The 13,531-nt window shown below is 39.0% G+C and overlaps 1 pseudogene; it reads right to left on the bottom strand.

Annotated features, from left to right (window-relative positions):
- Positions 1-3,516: 3,516 nt before the first annotated feature.
- Positions 3,517-13,531, bottom strand: part of LOC105817173 — a 33,509-nt pseudogene continuing 23,494 nt past the window's right edge.

Below are 13,531 nucleotides of genomic sequence, written 5' to 3'. Positions count from 1 at the left end.
ACACATTGCAAAGGAAAACCACCAGCAGCTGTCTGAAGCTGGTTTTCTTTTATTAACATTTGGTTAATAAAGCCTGTACCAAGAAACAAACCAGATGAAAAACAAGCCTTCATCAGGAATACCTTACTGCAGGCTGGGAAAGATATTGTTTTGTCCAAGTCAGTACGTTTTTATCAACTTGAACACCTCTGTGCCCAGCATGGATTTAGGTGCTCGGGGATTACACAGGGGGAGTTAGAAGCCTTCCTCTCCTCCATCGTCATGGAGGCCAGGCTGACATACAGGAAACTGAGGGTAACCTCTGTAAAGAGAGCGTGGGATCGTGCTCAGCTGTGTGGGGTGAGTGCCAGTGGGTTGGAGAGGACACAAGGAATGGTGTGAGATGACTCCCTTCAGAGCAGGGGCCCCAGCTGGCTCATTTTGGTATCTTCAGCACTGTGATCTTGTCACACAAGGTAGGGATTTAATAAGTAAATTCCAAATAAAGATCAGCTCTACACGTTTATTCACCCATCATTTCATCCTACCCAATTTTACACCTTACTGCCTCTGCCCATGCACTTAACATATACACCAAAATAAAAGCACCTCCAAACCCCGATGAGTCTCTAAACGGACACACAGTCTCTAAAAACTCACACACACCCGCACTCACATACTGATAAGCTCTCACTGATTCTTGTTTTCATTCTTTCTTTTTTGATCTCATGCTCTCCTTTTCTCTCCTCTCTTACCAGCATTGTTGCCAGGTTTTGAAAAGAATAGAGTAATACCCAATTTTTCCAAGCTTTCACTGACCAGTTCACAAAAGCACAAGGATAAAGAATTAGAAAAATAGAGGAAGAAGACAAGAGCGAGATGATGGGGGAGGGATGAGAAAGACTAGGAAAGAAAGAAAACCAGAACAGTCTAACTTCCCATTGTAGATAGAGAGTTAATTGTGAATGGTAATGCTCTTCTCCTAGCAGGTTTGAGGAGGATACTCCCACATTTTACAGCAAGTTGGGAGTCCTACAAAGATAAACTGCTTTGGGCACGTAGACTTGTGGAGAAACAGAAAAAGGGAAGTATGCAGCCTCCTTTCTGTCATAAATTCTAGCCATTTGTTTTTCATGAATAGTTTAGTTTCTTATGAATATGACTTATGTTGTTGTATAGGCCCCTTCCATCAAACTGACTCTTGCACAAAGTGAAATGAGGAGTACTTTTTTGGAAAAGTACTTGACTACTTGGTGAACACAGATCCCTTCTTGGCAACTGTCATGGTTAATTTTGTATGTCAATTTGGCTGGGCCATGGGGTGCCCAGATATTTGGTCAAACATTATTCTGGATGTTTCTGTGAGGGTGTTTTTGGATGAGATTTATGCCTAAATCAGTGGACTTTGAATAAAGCAAATTGCCCTTCATAATGTGGGTGGGCCTTGTCCCATCAGCTGAAACCCTAGGTAAAACAAAAGGCTGACCTCCCCAGAGCAAGAGGGAATTCTCCAGCAGACTGCCTTTAGACCTTACCTGCAACATCAGCTCTTTCTGGTTGTCCAGTAGACTGCCGTTGGACTTGAATTGTAACTCTTCCTGAGCAGGCCTCTCCCATCAGATTTTGAACTTGCCAGCCTCCACAGTTCCTTAAAATCTCTCTATCTATCCACACAAACACACATGCACACCTTATTGATTCTGTTTCTCAGTAGAACCTTAATACAGCATTCTATAAGCTGACAAGCAAGGTTGGGATGTAACAAATATGTTAATGCCTTTCCTAATTAGCATCATAACTGAGGAGTGTGGACTAAAGGGCTGAGAGCCCAGAATCTTAAGTGGCCTGGTCATGTATGTGCTCTGCCCCTTCCAAGAGCTCTGCCCTGGATAGGTCACCTAAGCTCCAGAAGCAACAATTATAAGAGCACTGCCAACCACTGATGTGTTCGTTTTCTATTGCCACTGTAACAAATTACCACATTTTCCATGCTTAAAACAACATAAATTGGACTTGCAGAAATGTATGAGAATAAATTTATGTTGTTTTAAGCTTCTGAAGGTTTCAGGGGAAAATCTGTTTCTTGCTTTTTTCAGCTTCTAGAGGCCACTTGCATTCTTTGGATCATGGCCCCTTCCTTGCATCACTCCAACGTCCTGCTTCCGTTGTCACATCTACTACTCCTCTTACCTGCTGCTTCCCTCTTGCAAGCATGCTTGTGGTTACAGTGGGCCCACCCGGATAACCTAGGATCATCTCCTCCTCATGTCAATATCCTTAACCACATCTGCAAAGTCTCTTTTGACCTGTAAAATAACATTTACAGGTTCCAGAGATTAGGATGTGGACGTGTCATTGGTTATGGTGGTAGGGACATCATTCTACCTACCACACCTGCTCAAAGGTAATTGGTTACAGATGGAAGGTGAGATGGTTGGTGGTAGGATTCTAAGATTTCAGAGTTGGTATTGAAACCATTTATTTTTTGGAAAAGTACTCAATTACGTGGTGAATGCAGAAAGTTGCAACAAAGAAATGCTTTATTGGCTCCTAAAGAGACAAACCTGTGTTGGTGCTATATTTTTCTTTAACAATGACAATTCTGTTTCTAGAATCATCACAGAGTAAAGCTTCCCCCACCTCAAAAAATTAAAAATATATTTTAAAGTACAATATTGTGGTCATCTAGGTACACAAATCAGTGGGGCTTCATGTCCTGGCAGCTTCAGCAAGCACTCTGTCCAGTCTCCTATAAGCTACCTTTGGCAGAAATTAAAACCTTTTAAAATGGACCCTGAGAAACTTCCTCAACACATTTAATTCAAGTATCATAAATCCATGTCACCATTTGTATTCTAGAATATGACATCCCAATATAAGTTCTAGAATTGTGCCCTCAACATACTGAGTACAGTTTTTGAGAGTCGGTCATTTTCAATGCTTCCTTCTTGGCCACATGGATAACTTCAGGAAAACTGTAGCCTTTCTTTTGGGTGTATTGCTTTATTTCAGTTGCTCAAGACACTGCCATAACCTTTGCTTGGCCTATTCTTAGCAGAGAAAACTTAGTTTTAACTCCATAGAAAGGGGGAGAACATAAAATAAATCAGTTTTCAAAAATCATCCTGATGCTCAATTCAACAATTGTTGGGAAGTCTATAATAATTTTCAACTAGCTGCTGAAGATGCATGCTCTGTGCCCAATCTCATGGTTAAAAGGATTCACCTAACTGGGTCCCCCAGGCTTGCTTACTGTCATCTGGTGATGGCACTCTCTTAGGGTATTTACCTGCCTTCAGGCACAAGGACTTCAAATAAATACCGAAGACTCGGTCTAGAGCTCAGGGATGATTTACTGACCCCAATCTGAGGATGATTTACTACATATAATTATGCCTCCCTTCCCCTCTTCTTTTTAACTCTAAAATTCTCATTACACATCTATCAGGGATTGCATTTTTGGTTCAGTCAATCCAGTTCCCCTTGCTGAACTATTCCAGTCACCTCAAGCCTTGTGAGAGATCTTTGGCTGTTACTTCACTTTCTATTTTCTGCTTTTTCTTTTAAGGCTTCATTTGACTGATGGAAGATGGGCATTTTCTTGTTTATCAGCCCCACATGAACTTCCATCATGGAAAAGGCGGCCAACCATGTCATGGCTCCTGTCATTGTGTAGTAAGACGCAAGAAAAGGCTACTGCCTCCACTCCATGTTGTGGTATGAAGAACGACTGATTTTTTTTCTGTGGAACCTGGTTACCGGGAATCTAAGATGTGTTAAGGGTCTGTCTCAATACTTCTCATCTTTACTATTCCACATGCTAAATATATTGGGTTGAACCATATAAAATTGCTCTTTTTTTGTAGGTAAAAAATGGTTGAATACTTAATTTCATATGGTTCAACCTAATCTTTACCAAGCAGTACTCTGTATGTTGGCAGAATGAAATTAATAAAAACAAGCCTTCTTTCTACATAGTTGTAATCTACAAAAAAGATTCTGACACAGATCTCAATGACTTACAGACAAATGAATAATGAATAAATATATTTCATTCCCTCTAGCAAACTCAAGGAAATTAGAAGAATACAGATAGGTTTTACAGCAAATCTAAATTTTTATTTATGAATTAGGAGACTCACGGTAGGCTATAGTCTTTTAGTAGGCTAAGGTTTGAATTCCTACCTCAGGGAAAATTCTACAAGGGGAGTGAAGAACACACACATACACACAAACACACACACACACACACGCGCGCGCGCACGCAAGATAGATGGCAAAACATTTTTGGTGGGAAAACTAAAGGTGGTCCATTCATTTGGGTTTTGAAAAGGCCAGTATCCCCCATTGCTAAGGAGAAAGTGTTTGAAGTGGGTTTCCTATCGTTAGCATTTTAATGATGTCATTTTGATTATGCATGTGGCCTGAGGTTTTTAAACATCTGGTGCCTTTTGTAAACCAAACTAATAAACAAACAAAGGCTTCTCATAGCAACGGCACAGGACAGAGGCATTTCCCAGCAAAGCTATTAAAATTTAGGCCTCAAATCACTTGGCAACAGGCTATTTAAAGGCACAAGGAAACTTGTTAGGAAACTAGTTCTCTCTTTTCTTTTACATCAGAATTCCTCATTGTCATCAGGTCCTTGGGTGCCACCTTATCCCATCTGTCTGACTGTTTTCTCCCTCCCTCAGTTCCCATTTGAGAGGGTCTTTTCCTCACACACGAAACATCTTTTTTTCCCTTAGAAGTGGTAGGCATTTTCTGCAGCCAAGGCTTAGTTGCTTTTGCATATTAGGCACGCCATTAGGCTGTTTGGGTAATACTCACACCAGGACTTTACACAGGTAGTACAAATATAGGACTGAAGCTCAGGATTGAGGTTCTGTATGGAAGATTTATATTTGAGAGTGATCAGCATTAAAACTTGACTGTAAATGAAGTCATCCAAGGAAAGCATGTTCAGGGAGAAGAAATAGAGTGTCTCCCTTATTTGGAACATGGCTTCACTTCCTCACCCCCCTCCAACCCCAAACTCATTGTAATGCATTGTGAGGCCAGCAGTGGGTGATGTTTTATTCCTGTTCCTTGAATGCAACTATAACTGCTTTAATGGTAAGGCAGTCACAGAATTGGCAGGATCAGAAGGTCTGACTCGAGAGACCATTGTCAAACAACTGTCAATCTCTACTTAAATTTTTTTGAGGGTCCATCAATACATGACTGGATTAATAAAATGTGGTATACGTATACCATGGGATATTACTCAGGCATAAAAAAAATGGTGAACTAATACCTTTTGCAACAACCTGGGTGGAACTGGAGACCATTCTCCTAAGTGAAGTGTCACAAGAATGGAAAAACAAACACCACATGTACTCATTATTAAATTGGAACTAAATGATCAACACTCCTGCATACATATGGTAGTAAATTTCAACAGAAATCAAGCAGGTGGGAAGGGGGAGGAGGAGATGGGTAAATTCATACCTCATGGGTACAATGCACACTATCTGGGTGATGGACACACTTAAAAATTTGACTCAAACTATACAAAAGTAATTCATGGAATGAAAACATTTGTATCCCCATAATATTCTGAAATAAATAAATAAATAAATAATTTTTTTGAGGGAGAGAAGGGTTTGCTGAAATTGCTATTCAAAAGGTTTACTCTTTGATCTGTACCTTTAATGGTCCATAAGAGAGACAAATTTGTGGCTTTCATTTTCATAGAATAGCATTAGAGACCCTGCTAAATGCACTAACTAAAGGCAAACCTACTCCTGGTCAGTAAACAGAAAGAGACAAAAGGCTGAGAGGCAGAGATGGTGTCACATTGGTGGGGACGTTTCTGACTGAGGATGTCCCTATTCCCCTGTCAGAATGGAGATGTCCACACACCTATTCTGGGATGAAAAAAAGAAAAGATGGAGCAGGGAACTGGAGCACATGTGACTGTTCACTTTTGCCCAAGAATTTCTTATTCAGCCTCCCTGACAGGTTAAGAAATTAAGGAGGTGAACAATTTTGTGCTAAGATTGTCTGGTCTAGTGGGGGTCCCATTAAACAACTCCTAGCCAGTAGCCCTGAGATGATACAGCGGGTGCTGATGCCTAATCAGGCTGAAGTTTCAAAGCTGTGTACAAGCCCTGGAAAGATTCTGCCTTCAAGAGAATTCTGCTTCACAAAGAATGAGAAAGAGGCTTTAAAATTAAGTCTAGGCCTTGTGGTGGCTCACGCCTGTAATCCCAGCACCATGGGAGGCTGAGGCAGAAGGATCACTTGAGGCCAGGAGTTCAACATAATGAGACCCCATCTCTATAAAAAATGAAAAGAAATAGCCAGGTGTGGTGGCACACGCCTGTAGTCCCAGCTACTCATGAGGCTGAGGCAGGAGGATCGCTTGAGCCCAGGAGGTGGAGGTTGCAGTAAGTGTGATCTTGCCACTGCACTCCAGCCTAGGTGACAGAGCAAGTCCCTGTTTTAAAATGAAGAAGAAAAGAAAAAGAAGAAGAAAGAAGAACGAAGAAGAAGAAGAGAGGAAGAAGAGAAGAAGAGGAAGAAAAAGAAGAAGAAAAAGAAATAAAATTAAGCCTGAAGATCAGAGTTAGTGTAAATTGTGTCTAAATACATAATTTCTTAAAGATAGTATTTGGTACCATTTTAAGGTTAAATCCTTTATGTTTTTTAAATCAAGACTTACACTTGTATTTTTAAATTAAGTAAAGAAAAATTCAGAATCTCATACTAAAGCATATGTCTCCTAACTTGTGCCATATGTCCATAATCAAGGCACCAACTCCCACGTGCTGGCTTTGTACCTAAGGGAGGGAAGAACACAGCATCCTCAATGCAGAGCTTACAGCATGCCTCACATGGGCTGGATTAACTGAACCTGTCCCTTGAGCCCAAGGCTCCCGTGGTCTATGATACTTTTGCCTAGAATAAAAGGTTCCACAATCTCTCTCAGTTTTAGTTATTTTCATATTCCAAATTTACTTCTTATCAAACTCCTCTGTCTTTATTTTCCTTTACAGTCCTTCATCTCATCCCATCCTATCTGGCATGCTTCTCCTCACTGTTTTAGATCTCTAGGCCAAGTGTTACTTCATCTTTCTTGGGGGACAGAAATAGTCAGTCCCTACTTATCCATACCTCTTTACCTGATACTATTAACTGCTATTCCTTTAAAAAACAAAAGTAGACATTTAAGTATATAACAGCTATATGGTGATAGAAGACAGTTGAGGGATTCAGGACAGGCCACTTCAAAATATGCCACTTAGGCATATTGATTATTTTGAGCTACAGGCACTTGCAAAACAGCAGGTGCGTGAAGGGCACTCTGACCTCCCCTTGTTGAAAGCAGGAGATAAAAATCCCATGTTAAAGATGCCCTCCCTGTACAAGGGGAAAAGAAACATTCTTATCACCAGAGACAGGTAGTCATGGCTGACAGAAATTTGTATAAACAAACCTTGTTAAACTTACCCTTATCTTTCTACTTTTCCACAATCGCTATTCTTCATTCAACCTAGTATATAAGCACTTAGGCTTAGTCACTTCTTTGGGTCTTCATTTTCCTTGTGGGAGCTCCCCATTACATGTAAATAAAATTTATATGCTTTTCTCCTGTTAATCAGTCCCTGCTGGAGCACCTAGGAGGGGACAGGAGAATTTCTTCCTCCCCTACACATTTCTTCTTTTTTTTCTTTCTTTTGTACGCAGATTTAGTTGGAAAGGAGAAAAGCGTAGAATGAAATAATTCAACAATGAGTAGCCAGATTTTCCTTGATCCCCACAAAGAAAAGCGTTATAAAAGGATACCGTAGGTTATGTTGAAACTGTAATTACCAGCAGGCAAGCCTTCTGTAAAATGGTGTATTCGATTGAGACGATGGTACAGTTTTTTGAAAGTGGGAAAGGCAGCTGTCCGCATCCACATAATGAAGCCATCATTGAGGAAGCCAGTGTTTCTTGGGTCCCTTTTATCCAACTCATAGATAGGCTTATGCCAGTTTGGGGGCTTTGTGGTTCCTCTGGTAAGAAAATAAGGGATATGGTAGAGAAAAATCATATATACTCTTCAGATTTCTTTAGAATATAGAGAATTAAAGAACTTCTGCATTTTTGAGGAAATAAAAATTAGATTTTTTATAAAAGTAAATGTGTGTGTGTGTGTGTGTGTGTGTGTGTGTGTGTGTGTGTATGTAAGCTGAGTATGCAACAATTAAAAATATGCTTTTAAAGATTCTAAGAAAACGCTCATATTCTCATAGGGTTAAAAAAGGGCAGAATATCATATTCTTTGTATACTATGTCTTCAACTATATTAAATGCATAGAAAGCATTGAAAAACTAGGTAGAACAAAATGATTATGATGGTTGTATTCACTGACAACAGCATGGGAAATAGCTTTATTTTCTTTAGTTTCACTAGTAATCTAAGGGGAACAAATTAAAACAAGATACCATTTTCATTTAAACATTGGTTAATATTTAAAGAAAAAAAGAATGACAACCATTGATGAGGCAGCAGAAATGGGAACTCTTGTACAGACCAGATATATAGATTAACATCATCTCTGGCAATTTAAGAACATGCATTAAAACTTTAATATTTTGTATACATTTTGGCCCAGAAATTCTATTTCTAAAAATATATTCTAGGAAATGATCATGGAAGTGCATAAGATAGGTTTACATAGATGGTCACCATAGCACTGCCCCTACAGCTCAAAGCTGGAAGCAAGAAGGAGGAATTGGAAGTGGGAAGAGGTGGACAGCAAAGGCCTTGCCGGCCTGTTCTAAAGGCTTGGTAGGTTTGGAAGCTGTAGGAATGTTGGAAGCACAGGGTGGAAGGCAGTGCCAGGAGATGAACCTGTTGAGTTTACCCTCATTCTCACACTTCCCACTTTACGACGGAGGCCATGTCTGTCTCTCCCACTCTACAGGAGACTCTTGAGAACAGTGCCATCCTCATCTGTGTTTTCACTGGCGTTTAGTCCAGTACCTGCTCCATGGTAGCTGCTCAATAACTGCTTGATGAAGGGGTGAAATACTCCAGTTACATCTGGCAGACAGAGTTGATGATAAAAACCATACTGAATTATAAAGAGCTGGTCAAAAGAGTAAATTATTTAATAAAATTTTTACATCAGGATGCCAAAATGCTAAACAGGGAGCCACTTTTTTTCAACTAAGACTACTGAGATTAATCAACTTTCTCCTAAAAGAAACCCAGACCAGTTTTCTAAGCATGGGCTATGGTGCTTATAAAACCATATGCTAAGTTTGGTTGGATTAATCTGCTGAAGTATGTTTGTACACTTGTACTTCCTTTGGAAATAATCCTTTGCTGGAGAATCTTCCTCTGCAAATGTTGTGGAACCCGTCTATTTTGGCCCTTTCCAAGACTTTGATCACTGTTACTAGAAGAATTTTGATCAAAATTGAAATTGCCTTCAGTACCTACATTGTGGACTTCACCTTCTCGCTACTTTGGCCTGAGCTCATGACCCAAGGTAGTGGTCCTATGGGCCACTGACATCAGAATCACCCAGGGACTTGTTAACAGTGGAGGTTCAAGCATGCCTTTCCCTAGCAACTCTTAATCCCACCCTATCTATGTCTCCAGAGGATATGAGATGCATCATCTAAGAGACATGGTAAGACACTTCCTTTATTTTCCAAGCTCAGTTGAGTCATTTGTATTCATCTATTCCTTCAACAATAAGGATTTCTTGATAAACACTAACACCAGGGATACAAAACTGCCTAAGACCCAAACTCTTTCCTCAAGGAATTATAGACTGAAGTGGTGCATAACAGGTATGCAAACAGATAATTGGAATGTAGTGTGGTGACCCTTACAATAGAGGTAAGAACAAAGTATAGCAGGAGATGAGGGAAAGCCAAGGCCCCTTTGTGTCATAGGCTTGTGGTTATGTGGTAAGACAAAGCAAAAGAATGTTGCCATGTTCCTTTCAAAAATCAGCAATTCAATTATAGATACAGTGACCATACATACCGATTTGCCTAGACAGTCCCAGTTTATGTTGTTTGTTACCCCATCTGATTTAGCATTTATCCCAAATAATGTACATGTAATTTAATCCTTCCAGCATCCAGCCATGATCTTAGCTAGTAGTGTGTGAGATACCTACATGCAGTGAATGGAGTGCTTACTTCTATGTGTGACTATATGTGAAAGACAACCAGAGACCTTTTCAATCAAAACATAATAAAACATATCCCTGTGACCCTTCCCAGCTACTTAACATTCCAGCCAGTCAGGCCATAGTTTCTGTCTTGGCCAGTGAGATGTGTGAAGCTGCCAGGCTGCAAATCAGTGAGGTCAGTGAGAAATGTGGGAAATTATAGGTTAGGTTATACATATTTGATGTATGTGCAGGAAAGAGACGCTGAACAGTCCTGCTAACTATTGTTTGGTATCAGTCTTTTAATTTGCTAATAAATCATTTAAGCTGTGAAGAGCTAAAAAATGGAATGTGCATGTTTAATGTAAAATTAAGAGACTGGGCAGAGGGGGCTCACGCCTGTAATCCTAGCACTCTGGGAGGCCGAGGTGGGAGGATTGCTTGAGCTCAGGAGTTTGAGACCAGCCTGAGCAAGAGTGAGACCCCATCTCTACCAAAAATAGAAAAAATTAGCCAGGCATGGTGGTGCATGCCTGTAGTCCCAGCTACGGGAGGCTGAGGCAGGAGGATCGCTTGAGCCCAGGAGTTTGAGGTTGCTGTGAGCTAGGCTGACACCACGGCACTCACCCAGGCAACAGAGTGAGACTCTGTCCCAAAAATAAATAAATAAATACTAATGTAAAATTAAGTAGTTTCTCAAGAAAGATGATGAATGTGATATTTGCAATGTTGGTTGACATTTACTCCCCACCATGGGAACCATAATGATATCAAATGACCATGTGAAAATAAAAAAATATAAATTTGCTGAAGAACATCAGAATCTACTTTGATAGTTTATGGCTATTTTTAAAAGATTGTATCCAAAGACAATGTTTTAACTCATGTAGCTACATGAGTAGGTCCATTCACATAACATTCTGTGAGCCTGACTTTTCATTTAGATCAATGGATTTCCTTCTAGCTTCACTTTTTTTATTACAGTGTTTTTTGTAACCAAAGAAAAGCTTTTAATGTGTTGGCTCCATTAGCACAAAAAAATCTTTGTAGATAGTTAAATGAGGCCTGTTTTACATGAATGTCTTCAGATGCCTCTAATAGAAAAATCAGGTAGGTTAATTATAATAATGGTTTGATTTTTGTGGGTTTGATTCTTCATAGAATCAAAGCAAAGCTTCTAGAAGTTCAATCTTTGAAGGTGAAATCTCTGATAATATTATAAATGTTACTATAAATTTAGTTACAAAATTCAACAATCAAGTTTAAATTGGTTTTGTAGTGATAACTGCAAATTTGTTGGTGTGCATCAGAGTAAAGGTAATGCTCTCAGTAAGTTGAAAAATTGACAGAGAAAAAAATGTACTTAAAATTGGTTGTGGTACACCAATAATTCACAATTGTATCCAAACAAGCTATAAGAATTTATTAATCAAAAGAAGAGCCGTATTTGTGCATATTTTAACATTCTTGTATTGTCACAGAGAAATTGAATTTTCAACTGCAAAATTTTTATAATGACACAGATGTTAAACAAATACTTCAACATGGTAATATTTTGCTAGACATTATCAACCAGAAATTCAGAAAGGTTTGAGCCTTTAAAGAACATTTTTATATATTGATGTGTCCTACAATGATCCCGAACTTTTTTGTTTCTCTTTTTTTTTTCTTCTTTTTGAGACAGGTCTTGCTCTGTTGCCTGGGCTAGAGTGCAGTGGCATCATCATAGTTCACTGCAACCTCAAACTTCTGGACTCAAGGGATCCTCCTGCCTCAGCCTCCTGAGTAGCTGGGACTATAGGCACATGCCACCATGACCGGCTAATTTTTCTGTTTTTTGTACAGACAGGTCTTGCTCCTGCTCAGGCTGGTCTTGAACTCCTGGCCTCAAGCAATCCTCCTGCCTTGGCCTCCCAAAATACTAGGATTACAGGCATGAGCCACCATGCCCAGTTATGATCCTGAACTTTTTCTATAAATAAACTTTCTGAGATTGGTTGCATTTTGTTCAAAATAGTTGAAAATCTTAAACAAAGAATCTGAAATATGGAATGCCTATAAACTTTAGTTTTTGAAGATTTAGTGAACATTAATTATTGAAAACCAAGCTTACAAACAAGAAGACAATGAAATTTATTCCTGTAAGAGCAAGGGAATAATTGAACATACTACATAATGGGAGTTCTAAATGTGTACAAGATTTAATTTTTAAATTCTGTAATTATATTTTGGAGTATCTTGACTTATGTGAAGACTCTTTTGATAGTGCTCCTATTTTTTTTTTTTTTTTTTGAGACAGGGTCTTATTCTATTGCCCAGGCTAGAGTGCAGTGTGGCCTAATGATAGCTCACTGCAACCTCAAACTCCTGGGCTCAAGTGATTCTCTTGCCTGGGGCTCCCAAAGTGCTAGGAATACAGGTGTGAGCCACCACACCTGGCCAGTGCTTCTGTTTTTAATTGGATAAAATTTTCTGTACCATAATGAAATGATAATTGAGAAGGTTTAGGATTTTGTACCATCTAAAGTTAGTGGTACATTCAAAAGAACCAAAAATAGAAAAAAACTTATGTGAAGTCAAAAAGACAGTGATTATGAAACTATTTGGGTTAAAATACTAGCATATTTCAAGACAAAAACATTGAAATTAAGAATAGCCACCATTTAGTAAAATGGGCTGTGAGTGTTATAGGTACCTGAGCACCTACAGAATATTTTCTCAGTCAAAAAACATTAGCGTCAAAAGAAAAAAAATCATGTAAAGGTGTCAACAGTTTCAAATTGGTTAACCATAAAATGCAACTTTGGAACAGACTGTGGACAATTTTGTGAAAAAATTAAAAATAAGGCCACAGTAAAAAGAATAAATTCATTACAAAAATACAGATGTTTGTAATCAAGACAGATAAAGCCAAGAAACTGATTAAAGTATATCACTATGTATCCAGAATAATTTTTATGCTTACATTATTTTTTAGTGTTTAGATAACTAGAGAAGTTTTTTTAAAAAGTTGGTTTCAGTCACAGTGGCTCACACCCATGAGCCAGACTAGCCTGGGTGACATAACAAGACCCCCATCTCTATGAAAAAAAAGTTTACTGCACATACATATACTATTTTAATTTTCAAAAGAACTGCATTTTTTAAAATTTCAGCATATTATGGGGCTACAAATGTTTAGGTTATGTATATTGGCTTTGTGCCCTCTTTCTCCCCCGAGTCAGAGCTTCAAGCGTGTCCATCCCCCAGACGGTGCGCATCACGTTCATTATGTATGTATATACCCATCCCCTTTTCCCTTCTCCCATCTGCCCAATGCCTGATAAATGTTATTCCTATATGTGCACTTAGGTGTTGATCAGTGAAACCAATTTACTGGTGAGTACATG

Source organism: Propithecus coquereli, unplaced genomic scaffold (assembly GCF_000956105.1).
Source record: "Propithecus coquereli isolate 6110/MARCELLA unplaced genomic scaffold, Pcoq_1.0 Scaffold40, whole genome shotgun sequence".
Classification (NCBI taxonomy): domain Eukaryota; kingdom Metazoa; phylum Chordata; class Mammalia; order Primates; family Indriidae; genus Propithecus; species Propithecus coquereli.
Note: the sequence above shows the minus strand (reverse complement) of the source record. Positions and strands in the feature narration are given on the sequence as shown.